General features: G+C 46.6%; 1 protein-coding gene across 2 annotated transcripts in view; it reads right to left on the bottom strand.

Moving 5' to 3' along the window:
• Positions 1 to 15,882, bottom strand: part of ZHX2 (zinc fingers and homeoboxes 2) — a 189,018-nt gene that overhangs the window by 152,401 nt on the left and 20,735 nt on the right. The gene's annotated exons all lie outside the window — the stretch shown is intronic.

Here is a 15,882-nt window from a genome sequence, read left to right as displayed (position 1 = left end):
TCCTTGTAGAAATGGTCAGTCTTTAAGTCACAGAGGGGAGGAGATGGGATCTACTTGGAGACTTCTTTTCTAGGGGAGGTTTGAACGTCTTCTTGCCAATCAAGCTCTGAACGTCCCTGTTTCTGATGGGAAGCTGCCACAGAGAAGCATCTTACAGGTGAGAACAGGAGAAAATGAAAGGTGGCTCATCCACGCCCCAGCCATTCCCAGGATGTGGACACATGTGCTTGGTGACCAAAATCCTGTGTCTGGTGTAACCTTCTTTGGGTCTTGCCAATCTGTGTGAGTAGAGGGGTTAAGAGCACAGATTCATGCTGCTTATGTGCAACCAAACACCTCATGGGATTTGGTTTCTTACTTTGGAGGTTTAGGGTCATGGTTTCATGGCACATCCAGGTAATTGGCCTGTTATCATTTTTTAGTACTTCTACTCTACCTCCTAGTTGGTTGCATAGTGCCTGTAGTCTCAAACACTTGCAAGCAGCTATCCAAGGTACAACAATTGGTCTCTATTCACCTGGAGCAGCAGAGGAAGACAGTCAGGAATGGGAGGAGGAAATGGAACATGTGTCTAATTGTTTCCACGAATAAAAGCCTCCTTTGCCATGAGACCAGAAGAACTGGATGGTGCCTGGCTGCCATTACTCAACATTTTGATCAAAGATTCTGTAGAAGAATCTGGATCAAAAGAAGAAAAAATGCAGAATAGCATTCCAAATTCTCATGGAATCCAGACTTTCTGGAGCATCGAGGCTGGATGAACCCCTGAAACTGTTGCCCTGAGATCATCTTTAAACCTTAAACCAAAAATACCCTCCAAAGTCTTCTTTAAATCAAACAATAGGTTGGCTTACTTAGTAAAGAATGTTTGACTTGAATATTGTTCTCTTTTGAAGAACTATATGAGATCAAATTGACAACGGCAACTTGAAACTTTAGATAGGAAGCTTAGGGGGCAACGAGTTGATGTTAATGGGGGAGGAACAATTTGGAAAAGGATGGCGAGAATGGTTGTACACTTTGAAGAATGCAATCACTCTCACTGCCCTGCACATGTAGAAATTGTTGTGTTGGCATATGTTTTGCTACATATACTTTCAACAACAATAAAAATATATATATATGTATATATATAATTCAGTAAACACCAAAAAAAAGAGCACAGACTCAGAAGTGAGACTACCTGCTCTTTGAATCCAGCTCAGCTGTTTACTCACTGTGTGGCTTTGGGCAAGCTACCTCATCTTTCTGTGCTCCAGTTTCCTCATCTACAAAATGAGGGTAACAGCAGTAAGGCCTGGAGATCTACTTCCAAAAAAATCAGCCCTTGAAAACCCTACGGAGCACAGTTCTATTCTGACACACGTGGGGCTGCCAAGAGTCGGAGTCAGCTTGACAGAAATGGGTTTTCGAGTCTGGTTCTATCAGTAATTAGTGGATATTTTGATCTCCACTTGTCTGACTCCTGTAACTGTATCTGTCTCAATGGGTTTCGAACTTGATCAGGTATCAGTGTTGTGTTGATTCCAACTCATGGCGATCCCATGTGTTACAGAGTAGAATTGCTCCATAGGGTTTTCTTGGCTGTAATCTTTACAGAAGTTGATCTCCAGGCCTTTCTCCCGTGGCACCGCCGAATGGGTTTGCACTGCCAACCCTTAGGTTACTAGTCGAGTGCAAATCGTTTGCGCCACCCAGGGACCTGAATGGACCCCTAAAATTCCAACACCAACTATTCCTGATGTTAAAAGTGAAATTTTAAGCTCTTTGGTTCCAGACTGTCTATAATCCTGGCCACTCTCCTCTGACAAAATAGTGTGAGGATGCTTCACTTTACATGCAACACTCACAACTGAATTCTATTCTGCCTCAAAGTTGGTGATCCTAGAGGAGAGGAGGTCACTCACTTTGGACACCACTCTGCTACTGAAGCTGTTAAAAGATATCCATATACTCCTTCCTCCCACTCTTCCACTGCTGGTCCCTCCTGGGTTGCATCCATACAGCCCCTCTTGCCCAGGATCTGTGATGCCCTAGGCCCACATCTCCTGCTTGCACGGGACTGGACACTGCCCTCCAGGTTGTTCAGTTTGGTCCATTCTTCTCATCCTCTGAGACCTTTTAGGAGGCTGTCTCTGCTGTCCAACATGTTCTCCATCTCCCCAACTTCATGTTATCACTGACCACAGTGAAATGATAACTGCTTCCTGAATGTGCACAAGGTCTCAGGCATGGGGCCCAGCATTCTCCATACATTGTCACACTTAATCCACAAAACAAGTCAATGAGGTAAGTATTACCATCTCCCCATATTACAGACAAGGAAACTGAGGCTTTTAGAGGTAAAGGGTCTTCCCATGTCATCATAGCTAGAAGTGGCAGTATGAATTCCAAAGCCTATGCACTGTATGGTCTCTACGACTGGCATTTAAGTCTTCATTTAAGTCACAAATAAAAATGCAGACAGAAGGAAGGTGAGCCCAGGTACCCGAGGCTCACCACCAGGAACCTCAGACTAGACGGTTTTACTCAGATCCATCTGTACCATTGATGGGTCTATTTAACCTACAGATTTATCCAATGGTAGCATCCAACATTTCTCCGTCACATTCCCAAGAAGCTCATGACTGATTTTCTCAAACATCGTGATAAAGACTAAGATGATTCATGGCTTCTCCTCCTCTACCAGCTCAAGAACCATTTTTAAGAAACAAAGGTAGTCTGGCTTGACCTGATTTTGATGAGCCTCTGCTGGATTCTAATGACCACCTTCTTCCTTCTCTACACCTCACACAACAGCCTTTGAAACAGCCCAGGGAACTAAGAGATTGAGAGGCACCTACGACTGGCACTAGCTGAGTCCGGGCGCCTTCTCCAGTGAGTCTGCAGGGAGGTGAGAATGGTGTGGGCTGAAAAGCAAGCAAAATGACTCATTTGGTAAAAGGAGCTCTGTTTCAAGCCTACCCATTTCCCTCTGCCCCTTTGTAGTTCTGGAGCATCAGACTGCACTCAGCTGAAACAGCAACCCCTGACTCCTTCCTGAAGCATTAAGGAAATAGTGACGGTAAGTCATTGGGACTCACACAAATGAATAGCCTTCATTTATTAAGCTCTTAGTGCTTGTCAAGTGTTGCACATGTGCTCGCTGGGTTTACATGGCGCAAATAGTTAAGGGCTCGACTACTAGCTGAAAGGTTGGTGGTTCAAACTCACCCAGAGGCTCCTTGGAAGACAGGCCTGGCGATCTACTTCCAAAAGGTCACAGCCTTGAAAACCCTATGGAGCAGTTTTGCTCTGCACACAGGAGGTTGCCACGAGTCTGAACTGACTTGACAACAACCAACAACAACAACGTGGTCAAGAAATCAAACACCACAGAGGCTTATAATAAATTGGTCCTCTGCTCCACCCCCTCCCCACAAACTTGCTCCCCAAAGGCAACCTTCTCTAACCCTTTCTGTTTCTAGTTCTTTTGGTGGTGACTTCCACTATTTCTTTTAACCTTCACAAAGATTGGGTGAGGTGGGTACAATTACTACCACTCTTTACAGATGAGGAAATGACAGCACAGAGTGGTCAGGCAATGAGCTCAAGGTCACACAGCTGGCAAGGGGTGGCGCCAGGATCCAAGCCCACGTCAGCCTTGCTCCGGGTCCTGCTCTTAAGCTTTGGGTTCCACGCCTAGCATGTCCACACAGACTAACCAGGTTCAAATCTTGGCAAGGCCACTCACTCACTGGTTTTAGTAGGCTGGCAAATCGCTTCCCCTTTCTGTAACTGTCTCCTCAGACGTTAAGTCTGGAAGTGTTGTGGTGAGGATTCTGTAGTTTAGCTGATGTGCTTAGTGCTCTCCTAGCCCCGAGCCAGTGCTGAATACAGGCAGCCATTATTCGTAGTAGTACTGTTGCTGTCTAGCGTCCTGTAGTTTACCAGCGGTGTCCACATATATCATACGTGCTTCTCACATCTAACACGAGTCAGGGCAGAAATAAGCACTAGCCTCTCAAAAATACTTGAAGGTATAATTACTAGCCCTATTTCACAGATGAGTAAGTAAACTGAAAAAAAAAAAGGCGACCTGCCCAAGGTGACAGGATGGTTCAGAGTCAGAAGCAGGCACTAAGACCCATTTCAGTGCTCCTGCTGGGTGACCTTGGGCAGGTCACTGTACCTCTCTGAACTTCATTTGTAAAATAACAGGGCTGAACCGAGGTCTCAGCTCTGTTGTTTAAATCACTCACAGTAGACAGGTTAGTAACATCACGGGAATGGAGAGGCAACAGGCACAGCAGTTAAGTGAACAGTGTCTGGAGCCAGACTACCCAGACTTGAATTCGGGGGCTTCCACTTACTGCCTGGGTGACCTTAGACAACTTAATCTCCTCGTGCCTCAGTTTCCTCATATGTAAAATGGGGCCGATAATAGCACCCAGCATAGAAGGTGTTATGAGGATGGAATAAATTAACACATGTCACATCTCAGAACAAAGCCTGGCATATGAAAAACACACACTAAGTGTCAACAATTATTACAGCCTGGCTTCCCACATCTTGTGCAGCCCTAAGTCTTATGCATTAGTACCATGATCTCTCTTCTGATTGCATGGTACCCATCGATCAGGGCATCACACTTGGTTTCCTGAAATCCCTGGTTGGGTGGACTTAGGTCAGAGCGTTAAACTATCAACCTAAAGGAAAAGGCCACTTCCAAGTACCTAACATTTCAATTTGAAGGTACAACTCTATTTTTCTATTTCCATCCATAACATGGACTACTGTGTTTTTGCTTTTCTTCCCATGCAGGCCAGAAATCCTGAATAAACGTCAAAAAGAATTCACTGAGTCAAGAGATATGTAGGATTATTAAAATTCTTAGGAGTGAGCCATTTTCTACATTACCAGATGCTTAAAGGGATAATATTTTCAATGACATTATTTAAAAACTATGCTATTTAGGGCCCAAGTGACTTTGCTATAATTTGTAGTGAATAGGTCAGTGCTTCATTCATTCAACTGAAAATGATCTGAGCTTGCCTGCTAGGTGTCAGGCATCGTCCCAGGCTCTGATGATCCCATAACAACGGCAACAGCAGCAGTTATTGTTGTTGGGTGCCACTGAGTCAATTCCAACTCACAGCAACCCTATATGACAGAGTAATACTGCCTTATAGGGTTTTCTTGGCTGTAATCTTTACGGGAGCAGATCTCCAGGTCTTTTTTCCCATGGAGCCGCTGGGTGGGTTTGAACCACCGACCTTTTGATTAGCAGCCAAACTCTTAACCAATGCACCACGATGACTCCTAGCAGCAGCAATAGTAGCTCTCACATTTCAATTGTCTACTGTGTTGGGTATCTTCCTTTTCCTCGGGACCCCATCTCCACCTTCCCCACCCTATTCTGTGACCGCAATGGACTGTATCAGTGGGCACCCTCTCCCTCTGGCCTCCAGTTGAGTTCTACTGGTGGGAAAAACTGGCTTGAGGTCAGAGGGTCAAAGGAGTATGAGGTCAAGGTATTATCCTCCACTCTCTCCCTGCCCATGAGGCCCGGAGAAAATTACTTAAATCTTTCTGTGCTCAGCTTTCCCATCTGCCAAATGGGGCAGATAGTAACACTTACCCCCTAAACAGTAGCTTAAATGAGTTACGGTGTGTAGAACAGTGCCTGGCCAGAGTAGGCCCACGGTCAATGTTAGCTCTTACTCTTTACTATAGCAGCCCTGGTGGCACAACGGTGAAGCCCTTGCCTGCTAACTGAAAGGATGGCAGTTCAAACTCACCCAGCAGCTCCATGAGAGAAAGACCTGGCGATCTGCTCCCACAAAGATTACAGCCTAGAAAACCCCATGGGGCAATTCTACTTTGTCACATGGGGTCACTATGAATTGAAATCAACTTGATGGCACCCAACAACAACAACAGCATTCCTTATTATCATGTGGGGCAGCCACCCTCCTAAAGCTACACCTCCCTTGAGTTCCAGTGACCACTCCTTTTCTTGCCCCTCTGGGACTAAGGAGGCAGAACTTGCAGCTGCTGTTAGCCCAGGTGCTTCCCCATCTCTGCCCACACCTCTCCAAATATTTCCTTCATTAACTCTCCTCATTACCCATCTGCACCTGCCATCTCTTTCCTACTGGGATCCTAACTCAGACACCTGCACACACTGTGGCCGAGGCAGTCTTCCTAAGTTTTCTCTAATGCTTATAACACCCCTGTGTGCAGTGGTTAAGAGCTTGGCTGCTAACCAAAAGGTTGGCAGTTGGAACCCACCAGCCGCTCCCTGGAAACCCTATGGGGCAGTTCTGTCTTACAGGGTCACTCTGAGTCGGAATCAACTCGACGGCAACGGGTTGTTTTATGTTTTTAAGGTAAGCATTATTATACTTATTTTTACTGATAGGAAAACTAAGGCTTCACAGTCCAGCTCAAGCTTCACAATTAGGAAGTAGTTAAGCTGAGCTTCAAATTCCCTTTACACGCAGGCCTGGCTTTAATGCTCAATGAAAAAGACACAAAAGCCTGCCTTCCCCAAAGCTTACAGATGGGTAAAGAGGCGATTACAATCTTATGTGATGACAACTCTGATAAGAATAAGAAGAGGGGCCTTCACAGAGGCCAAGGGCACCAGGGGAGTTGGGGTGGGGATGGTGGCCAGGGTGGCTTCCTGGAGGAGGTGATTATTGACTTGACTCATGAAAGTAGGGAGTTATTCTGGCAAGAAGGAAGAGGGACTAGGACGTGCTAAGGTCCAGAATGAGGAGAGAAAGAGAGGAGTTATTTTAGGAGCTAGAAGCTGTTCAGAAATCCCGGAGCAGAGAATTAGATGGGGGTGGGGTATGACAAGCGAGGAGGCTGGGTCCTGATCCTGGAGAGCCATGAATGCTGTAGCAAGGAGTTGGGGCTTAAGACGTTCCAGTGCGGATGTATGATGAGGGATGATGCTTATACAGGGTGAGCTTTTATCCATGACTTCAGCTCCTTAAGGACAGAAAGTCTTATTCTCTGTTTCAAACCTTCAAATCTAGCATAGAGCTTTATATACAACAGGTGCTCAATAAATGGGACTTACAATTAAAAAAGAATTATAGTTGAGAGGTATTCCTTTGTGTCTGGCGCAGATGCTGTCGGTGCCCCAGCCACACTGCCCTGCCCTTCCCACTATGCATCACATCACTGCTAACCACAGGCACCTGTGTGTCTTTGCCCTGGGGCTCTCTCTGGTTTCCAATGCCCACTTTGCTCCCCAACAGTAGGCCTGAAGTGCAGGGGAATTATGCCCCCTCTGGGAGCAGCCCACAGCCAGTGATAGATGGGAGTTGGTGAGTAAGTACCACGTCTCTCTCAACACTCAGGTGGGATAACTCTGAGAGGGATGTACTCTACACTGCTGCCCAGAGTTCCCTGGTGGGATTAAGCTCCTGCTGCCCACAGTGGGAACTTGCTTGATATCGGTACTGTGCCATTTACTGGTACCTTCTCTTTCCTGAGGAGCCCTGGTGGCACAATGGCTAAGAGTTCAGCTGCTAACCAAAACAGTTGGCAGTTTGAATCCACCACCAGCTCCTTGGAAACCCTATGGGGCAGTTCTACTATGTCCTATAGGCTCGCTATGAGTCAGAACTGATTCGTCTGCTGCTAACCGAAAGGTTGACTGTTTGAACCCACCAGCCGTTGTGCGGGAGAAAGATGTGGCAGTCTGCTTCTGTAAAGATTATAGCCTTCGAAACTCTATGGGGCAGTTCTACTCTGTCCTATAGGGTGCTGGTCGGGTCGGGTCTCTTCCTGAAGAAGCCCTGGTGGCGCAGTGGTTAAAAGCTCGGTTGCTAACTGAAAGGTCAGCTCTTCGAACCCACCAGCCTTGGAAACCCTATGGGGCAGTTCTACTCTGTCCTGCAGGGTTGCTGTGAGTCGGAATCAACCGATGGCAACAGGTTTGGTTTGGGTTTCTCGTCCCCGTCTCACTCCCTGGCTCCCCTACCAGTGCTTCTTTCATGCCTCAAATAACCCATTCATGGAATCTTTGTCTTGGGTCTGCTTCTGGGAAACCCAAACTAACACAATCCGATTCTTGGTTTCACAAAATGAAAGAAGAGAAGGGCCTTCATTGGAAACCTTCAAGGGGCAGGAAAGCCACGGAGGGTAATAGTCTACATTTGGTTAATGGCGGCAGGGGACTTTGGGACCCGCTTCTCTGGCCGTCAGTCCTGTGTGCACATAGAGGTGGCCGAGCAGCTGTGTGCACAAGGAAATCTAGGACACAGCATCATATGCTGGAAAAACCACAGGCTTTTTAGAGAGACCTGGGTTTGAATCCAGCCTGTGCTACATAGCACCAGGTGACCCCGGCGAAGCTACATAACTTCTCGGAGCCTCAGTTTCCTCAGTGGGAAATGGGAGCCTCACCGACTGCACAGGGTTGTGAGAAGGTTCAAGTGTGAAAATGTAAATAAAACACTTTACACGGAGAAACTTGGAAGGGTCTTTTTAGGAACTACTTAATCTGTCTTCCAGCTGCTTTCTAGATACCAGCCAGTCTAGCAATTATCTCATTATATGGGCAGACCTGTGTATTTGCATATTTGCCTCCCAGGAGATGGAGGCTGTTAGAAAACAGGGGTCAAGTGTTACTCATCTACATCCCCAGAATTTAGCACCCCATCTGACATGTCTGTAAAATAAACCCTTGTCCTCGAGTTGATTCTGATTCATAGCGACACTATAGGACAGAGTAGAACTGCCCTATACAGTTTCCAAGGCTGTAATATCTTTCTCCTGTGGAGCGGCTGGTGGGTTCAAACCGGCCTACGGACCTTTCAGTTAGCAGCCAAGCGCTTTAACACTGCGCCACCAGGGCTCCTTGTCTTACACATAGGAGACACTTAATGAATGTTGAATGATAGAGTCCCCACCAAAAACATCTACCCGTGATGATGAGTTTCCTGGGGCATTTGTTCATTCAGTAAATCTTCACTGCGTTCCTACTATGCGCCAGGCACCATTCTGTTTACTGGCCAACAACTGTGGACAAGGCCTCAGGTGGCTTACCCTCCAGGGGGCAGAAAGCAGGGGTCCTCAACCCAGGCTGTCCAGAACAACCTGGGAAGCTTTTAAAAAAGTACAGGTACCCAGAGCCCATCTCAGAGATGCTGATTTCATTACTGGGGTGGGGCCGGGCATTGGGACTTTTTAGAGCTTCTCAAGTGAATACAATGTGCTGCCAGGGCTGAGAACCACTGATCAAGAGAAAAAACAAGATGATTTCAGAGAGTGAAGAGAACTGTGGAGAAAATAAAACAGGGGGTATGATTTAGCCCAGAGGTTCTCAGTGGGGGTGAGAGAGGTGGAGGGGGGAGGATAAGACGATTTTGCCCCCTAGGGGACATTTGGCATTGTCTGGAGACACTGGAGAGGCCCTGAGTGGTGTCAACGGTTAATGCACTTGGCTGCTAACTGAAAGGCTGGAGGTATGAGTCCACCCAGAGGCATCTGAGAAGAAAGGCCTGGTGATCTACTTCTGAAAAAGTAGCCACTGAAAATCCTATGGAGCACAGCTCTACTCTGATACACATGGGGTCGCCATGAGTTGTTTTTTTTTTTTGGGGGGGGGGCACTGGACACAAAAAGGCTGTTCTGGCTGCTGCTGAGAAGCCCTGGTCTATAGTGAGGAAGAGGCCTGAACTTGAGGAGGGACTGGAGCCGCCATCACCGTCTCTAACAAAAAGACGCCAGATGGTTAAACCGCCAAGTCGGGCTCACACCACCTACCAACCTAAGACATGCTCCTCACATCTCTGCTCCTGGTGTCATTTTTGGGTTGTTTGTTAGGGGCGGGGTGGGGGCAGGGAGGGGGAAATCCGGTTCGCTTTGCTTGGCAGCTTTCACTTTCCAGTCCCCGAGCGTCCCAGAGTCCCCACCCCCTTCCCAGGCTCAGAACAGGGAAGCGGGAAGGACAGGGTCTTCCAATCCTGACTGACCGCTCCGACGCTCCCAGCACCACCTTCAGGCTCACTTCCATCTCTTCTCCAAAAGCATCTCCTGCTGCCACCCCCTGGTCCCCAAGTTCTTTAACTGGGGGTGGAAGGGGGAGGAAGAGGGGCAGCCTGCCAGCCTCCTCCAGCCCTGGAAAAAGTGATTTCCCAAGAGAAACAGGGATCCACAGAGCAGTGAATAAACACTGCATTCCAGGGGAGGAGGGGTGGGAGGCCAGCCCTGGCCAGCTCTGCCCCCTCCCCGAGGTGACCCATTAACTTCTCCAGCCAGGGCCCGTGGAGCAGAACCTGCCAGTCCTCCCTGCCCTGCCGTACTTTCTTGCTTCCCTGTACACGAGCTGCAGACCCACTGCGCTGGGATCCGCTCCCTTGGACAGGCGGCCCTTGGACCCTGCTGGAGTGGTGCAAAGCGGCCTGTTTGCTCACCAACACAAAGGTCTTCCAAGGAAACGTCACAGCCATTTTGTGCAGGTGATTTTGGTAGAAAGTCAAGTCCTTTTGCACAAGGCTTCCAGAAAGTTCTGACTCAACAGGGCACACCAAGGAGCCAGGTGGCTGGCAGGCTTCTGACAAATCATCCCTACCTGCAGAAGGCCTGCCATCCTGGAATGGGCAGAGCGAACCCCACAGACAGACAGAGAGGAAAAGTGACGCGGAGACACAGACCACCTCCACTTCACAAGCAAGGAAACCGAGGCCCAGAGAAGGGGCCAATATCCCACGCAAAATCATCAGGAAGTGGTGGCTGAACTGGGTGACCCCAAGTCTACTGACCGCCGCCTGTGTAGGAAATGTCTCTCAGGCCACATACTTATTCCAGAAGAGTAGAAAGTTCCACAGTGGCTTATCCAAACAGAAAGACAGGGAATGCCCGGAACGGCAACCCTCTTCTCCAAATGTGCATTCGGGATGGGGGTGGGGGGACTACTAAACATCGCTGCTTGCTTCGTGTCTTGATTTCCCTTCTGAAATGAAAACCTTCCATTTGTGTTCCCAGCATCCCCAAATATGAGGCTCCGGGTCAAATTCTGTCCATAGGAATGTTTTCAAGTCCCAACTCATGAAACCCTATTTCACAAAAAGGCTCATCATGGGAAATTTGCAGGAAAACGTTTGCTTAAGTAATTATTTTATTAAAAATGATAATCTGCCCAAAATGCCCTGAGACTTTTACTACAGGTACTCAATAATTAATAAAGTAGGTAAAACCAGTTGCCGATGAGCTGACTTCAACACATGGCGACCTCATGTATGTCAGAATAGAACTGTGGTCCACAGGGTTTTCAATGGCTGATTTTCCAGAAGTAGATTTCCATGCTTTTCTTCTGAGGCACCTCTAGGTAGACTGGAACCCCAACTTTTCAGTTAGCAGCGAGGCGTTAACCATTTGCACCACCCAGGGATGCCAATAAAGTAGATAATTAGCAATAAATAGTCTCTTTCTGCAGACCTAGAATTAAGAATTCTTTCATGGGTTATTTTAAATAAACCGCCAAACACTATAAAAACATATAGCCTTTTCATTCACTAAAAGCCTTGACCACGTAGTTTAATATCGGTAACCTGGAACTTAAAAAACGCACTAGCTTCAGCGTGCTATCGTTAAAGTTATACACAAACACATGTTCACTATCAAACAAAAGACCCAGAAATATTCAACTTTTCAGCTGGACTGTGTGTGTGCACCTGTGTACACATATCACAACTTCCAGTTGTAGGTTCTTGTTTTGTTTTTATAGCTCTTTCAGGCAAGGCCCCCATATGTTTTTGAAAGGAGAAAAAAAGTTCTTTGTTGTTTAGCTCCTGCAGTTTAATAAATTCTCATCCTTCCTCCAACCCTCTGTCCCTCCCCGTTTCTCTCTCTTCCTCCTCCCCACCTCTTGGGAAAAGATTTGGCTCTCAGGTAACCACTAGCTAGTCTCGTGATTAACTCAAGCACTCACTGTTAACCTGCATTTAGGGTTACCGACAGCACACAGTGCAAGTATATTCCATTAGCTGTCAGACAAATCACCAATGCGTCAAGTCTCCAATGGCTTTCATCCCAAATAAGGGTCACTGTGGATCCACTGGTGTCGCCTGCCTCAGAAATCCCACAAACATTTACTGTGCACCTACTATGCACACGGCTAGTCACTACAGCGTGGGGTTTCTGCTATGCTGTCCAGCACAGATACTGAGCTTTGGGGAAGCAAGAGTCCCTGATGGTTTTTTTGCAGAAGCTGAAGGCTGTAGGCACCAGCTTCCTTGAGGGCCTAGCAGAGCAGAAAGACCAGAGGCTGCCAAGATGCTGGCTATAGCTACTCTGGGAACCAGGGCAGGGGAAGAGGGCAGGATGGGATGGGAGGCTGGGGTGAAAGGGACATGATGGTGTCTGCTGTTCTCAAGGCCACCTGAATTGCAGGTGTATCAGATGAGCTGTGAGGAACCAACAGCATTTTCTTTCCTCAAAAGTACACTCAAGTACCTGTTACTCCTGCAAAGCAAAGGTGGAGGGTTGGGGATGAACAGTTAAGAGGCTTGGCTGTGAACTGAAAGGATGGAGGTTCGAGTCCACCTGGAAGTGCCTCTGAAGAAAGGCCTTAGCGACCTACCTCCAAAAAATCAGTCACTGAGAACCCTACGGGTCACAATTCTACTCTGACCCACATGGGGTCGCCGGGAGTTAGAGTGAACTCAACAGCAACTGGTTTAAGGACTACAACCAAGTTCTCTACTCCACTGAGACAATCAAGTCATAGTATTATTTTCCAGGGACCAAATGCCGAAATTTAAATCAGGAGTTATAAAGTGGGAAGTTCACCAAAAGAATATTTAATAGACTTACTTCTCCAGATTTATACTCCCCCCACTAAAAAATGCCTGAAATGATTAGCTTTGTCAAAGAACTTTACGTGAAATTCCAATACTAAGAAACAAACAAAATAACGACAGAACCACCAGTCAAGTTAAAAGCTATATCATCAAAGGTGTAAAGGATTATGAGTGGTAAAGTATTATATTCTTGGTTCTTTAATGGAGCCCTGGTGGCTCACTGGTTAAGGTGTTGGCTGCTAACCAAAAGGTCAGGAGTTCGAATCCATCAGCCGCTCCTTGGAAACCCTATGGGGCATTTCTACTCTGTCCTATAGGGTTACTATGAGTTGAAATCGACTCGAGGGCAATGGGTTCATTTTGTTTTTCGGTTTTTTTCTTTGTTCTTTAATGTAAGTCTAGGGGAGGGAATAGCACTGTTGCTATTACTGATATCACTTGTTCTGGATTTAGCATTAAAATGGGAACATCCTAAAGTAGCAGAGAGAACCTAGAGGGAGCCTCAGTTTCCTCTCCCATAAAGCCCAGGGGATTGGACTAGATGGTCTCAACACTGGCTTTAACATTAGTTGACTGACCACTCACCACAGGAAAGAGTGCAAAGTTGGTAAGCAACAAACGCTTGGCTGGTTAATCACAGGATCCGTTTGTTGAGGAGGGTCCTCACTTTTTGAGCAGAGTCCATCTGCCACATGCAATATTTCCAGAGCCAAAATTCAAACTCATGACGTCCCTGGGCAGAATGCTGGGATCAAGGTTCTTCTTAAGTTACCTTTCAAGGACATTTAAAAAGTCTCTAGAAACTTCCATGGAGAAATAAACAAGTCTAGACTGATGGCAGTATCTCATTCACCACTGTAGTATCCCTAGTTTTAGCGTGGTGCCTGACGCACAGTAGGTACTCAAGTATTTCCTGTATGAATAAATAAAATGTCCAACATCTGTAATACTTCTGACACACATGGGATGTATAGGCCTAGCTGAATACACAAAAAGCTTTCAACTACTGCCTGAATAGGACTGCAGTTAATCCCTGATCATTTCTGCATCCTTCCACATACTGCCAACTTCGCAAAGAGGGTTGGGTTTAGCATCAGCTAGACCTGACAATGGGAGTCCTTGGGTGATGCAAATAGTTAATGCTTGGCTGCTAACCGAAACACTGGAGGTTTGAATTCACCCAGAGGTGCCACGGACAAAAGGCCCAGCAATCTACTTCCCAAAATCAGCCACTGAAAACCCTGTGGAGAACAGTTCTACTCTGACACACATGGGGTTGCCATGAGTCAGAATCTACTTGATGGTAACTGTTTTTTTTTTTTTTTTTTTAGACCTAATGATAAGCCTGGCTCTGCCCCTTCCTAGCATGCTTCTTCGCCTCTCTGAACCTCAGTTTCCTCATCTATTACACGGAGACAGTCAGGCCTCTCTCAGGAGGAAAGTAACGGTAACAACCTCATTGAGCAGCAGGCAGAGTAAGTTAATGTACGTACAGTGCTGAGAATCGGCTGCCTGCTCTGTTAGCCCTTAGTGTTACTATTGTTGTTCCCACAGCATCAGTGCTTGGCAGTAATTAGGGGCTCTTAAATGTTAATTTTCTTTATGCCAGACTGGATGCTCAGTGCAAAACCAAACTGTAACGGTATTCTACAAAATGTAAGAAGGGTAAAAATGCTGTAGACTATTTTTAAGTGTTTGGTGGACTTTCAGATAGATCATCAGGACCGTGCGCCTCCACGTAACATTAGGAGGGACAACGGAGCGCTGTATTTAGAGTTAAATAATTTAACTACAGACCCGTGTGCTAAGTTGCCTTTTTGCTGCCAAGACATCAAAGCCTCCTTTCCCTCCTGCTCATTTCATCTCTGCGAATGAGGTAAAAGCTGGTATGGGTGGTCCCACCATGTGCAGAGGGGAGAAGCAGCAGCCGTGGGTCTCCTGACTCAATCTAGATGCAAGATTCGGACCACTGCATTGACCACTGCTGGTCAATACACTCAGCATTTCTTCTCCTTGAATGTTCAGCATTTGTTTCTAAATTTCCTATAGCTTTACATGTCTCCAGCTCACTTCATAATTAGGGGAACAATGAGGCAGTCAGAGATCACTGGCCATTTCAGGGCCAAAGGGTATGTTCTGGGTCCCCTGAAACCCAAGATTAAAGACCTCAGCTTCCAGGGTTGAGTTGCAGATCAACTTTTCTAAAATGTTCCCAAGTGTGTGGGTTAAGGAGAACGAGCACGGTTGGCTCACATACATCCAAGAGCAGCTTATAGGTCTCTACAGAAAATAACTGTCAGCTCTTTTTCAAAATCTCCCAAATCTTGGTGGAGGACATTTCAGAGGGTAAGAAAGTGTATGTTTGCTGGTGGGAGGTCTGGATGTAGCTGAATTATTCTGAATCCGAGGAGGAGGTCCTTCCCAGACCAGCTGGGTGGCATTTCTGCTGGGGCCGCTCTCTAATTATTGTTTGTTGTTAGCTGACATCGAGTTCACTCTGACTCATGGAGACATCATGTACAACACAACGAAATGTTGTCCGGTCCCGCGCCATCCTCACGCTCTCTGGCATGTTTCAGTCCAGTGCTGCGGCCATTGTGTATTTTGGGTGCCTTCCAACCGAGGGGTCTCATCTTCCAGCACTTTATTGGACAATGTTCTGTTGTGATCCATAAGGTCTTCATTGGCTGATTTTCGGAAGTATATCACCAGGCCTTTCTTCCTAGTCTTAAGTCTGGAAGCTCCACTGAAACCAATCTACCATGGGTGACCTTGCTGGTATCTGAAATACTTGTGGCATAGCTTCCAGTATCACAGCAAGCCACCACAGTCCAACAAACTAATAAGACAGGTGGTGGCCTGTTTCCAATACTATCTTCTTTTTACTTTAAAAATAAATATTTTACTTTGAAATCAATTAAAACCTTTAGTGTGGAGCCTAGTTTGGCTCTTGTTATTTCTTTTACATTTGTAAAGGGTTTTGTGTTTTAAAAGCTGTTTTTATGTGCTATCCTACTTATCTTCAAAATGTTCCTTTCATATGAGTAAAAATGGTCCCGTTTTTCAAGCTAGGGCA

Source organism: Trichechus manatus, unplaced genomic scaffold (genome assembly GCF_000243295.1).
Source record: "Trichechus manatus latirostris isolate Lorelei unplaced genomic scaffold, TriManLat1.0 scaffold00022, whole genome shotgun sequence".
Classification (NCBI taxonomy): Eukaryota; Metazoa; Chordata; class Mammalia; order Sirenia; family Trichechidae; genus Trichechus; species Trichechus manatus.
Note: the sequence above shows the minus strand (reverse complement) of the source record. Positions and strands in the feature narration are given on the sequence as shown.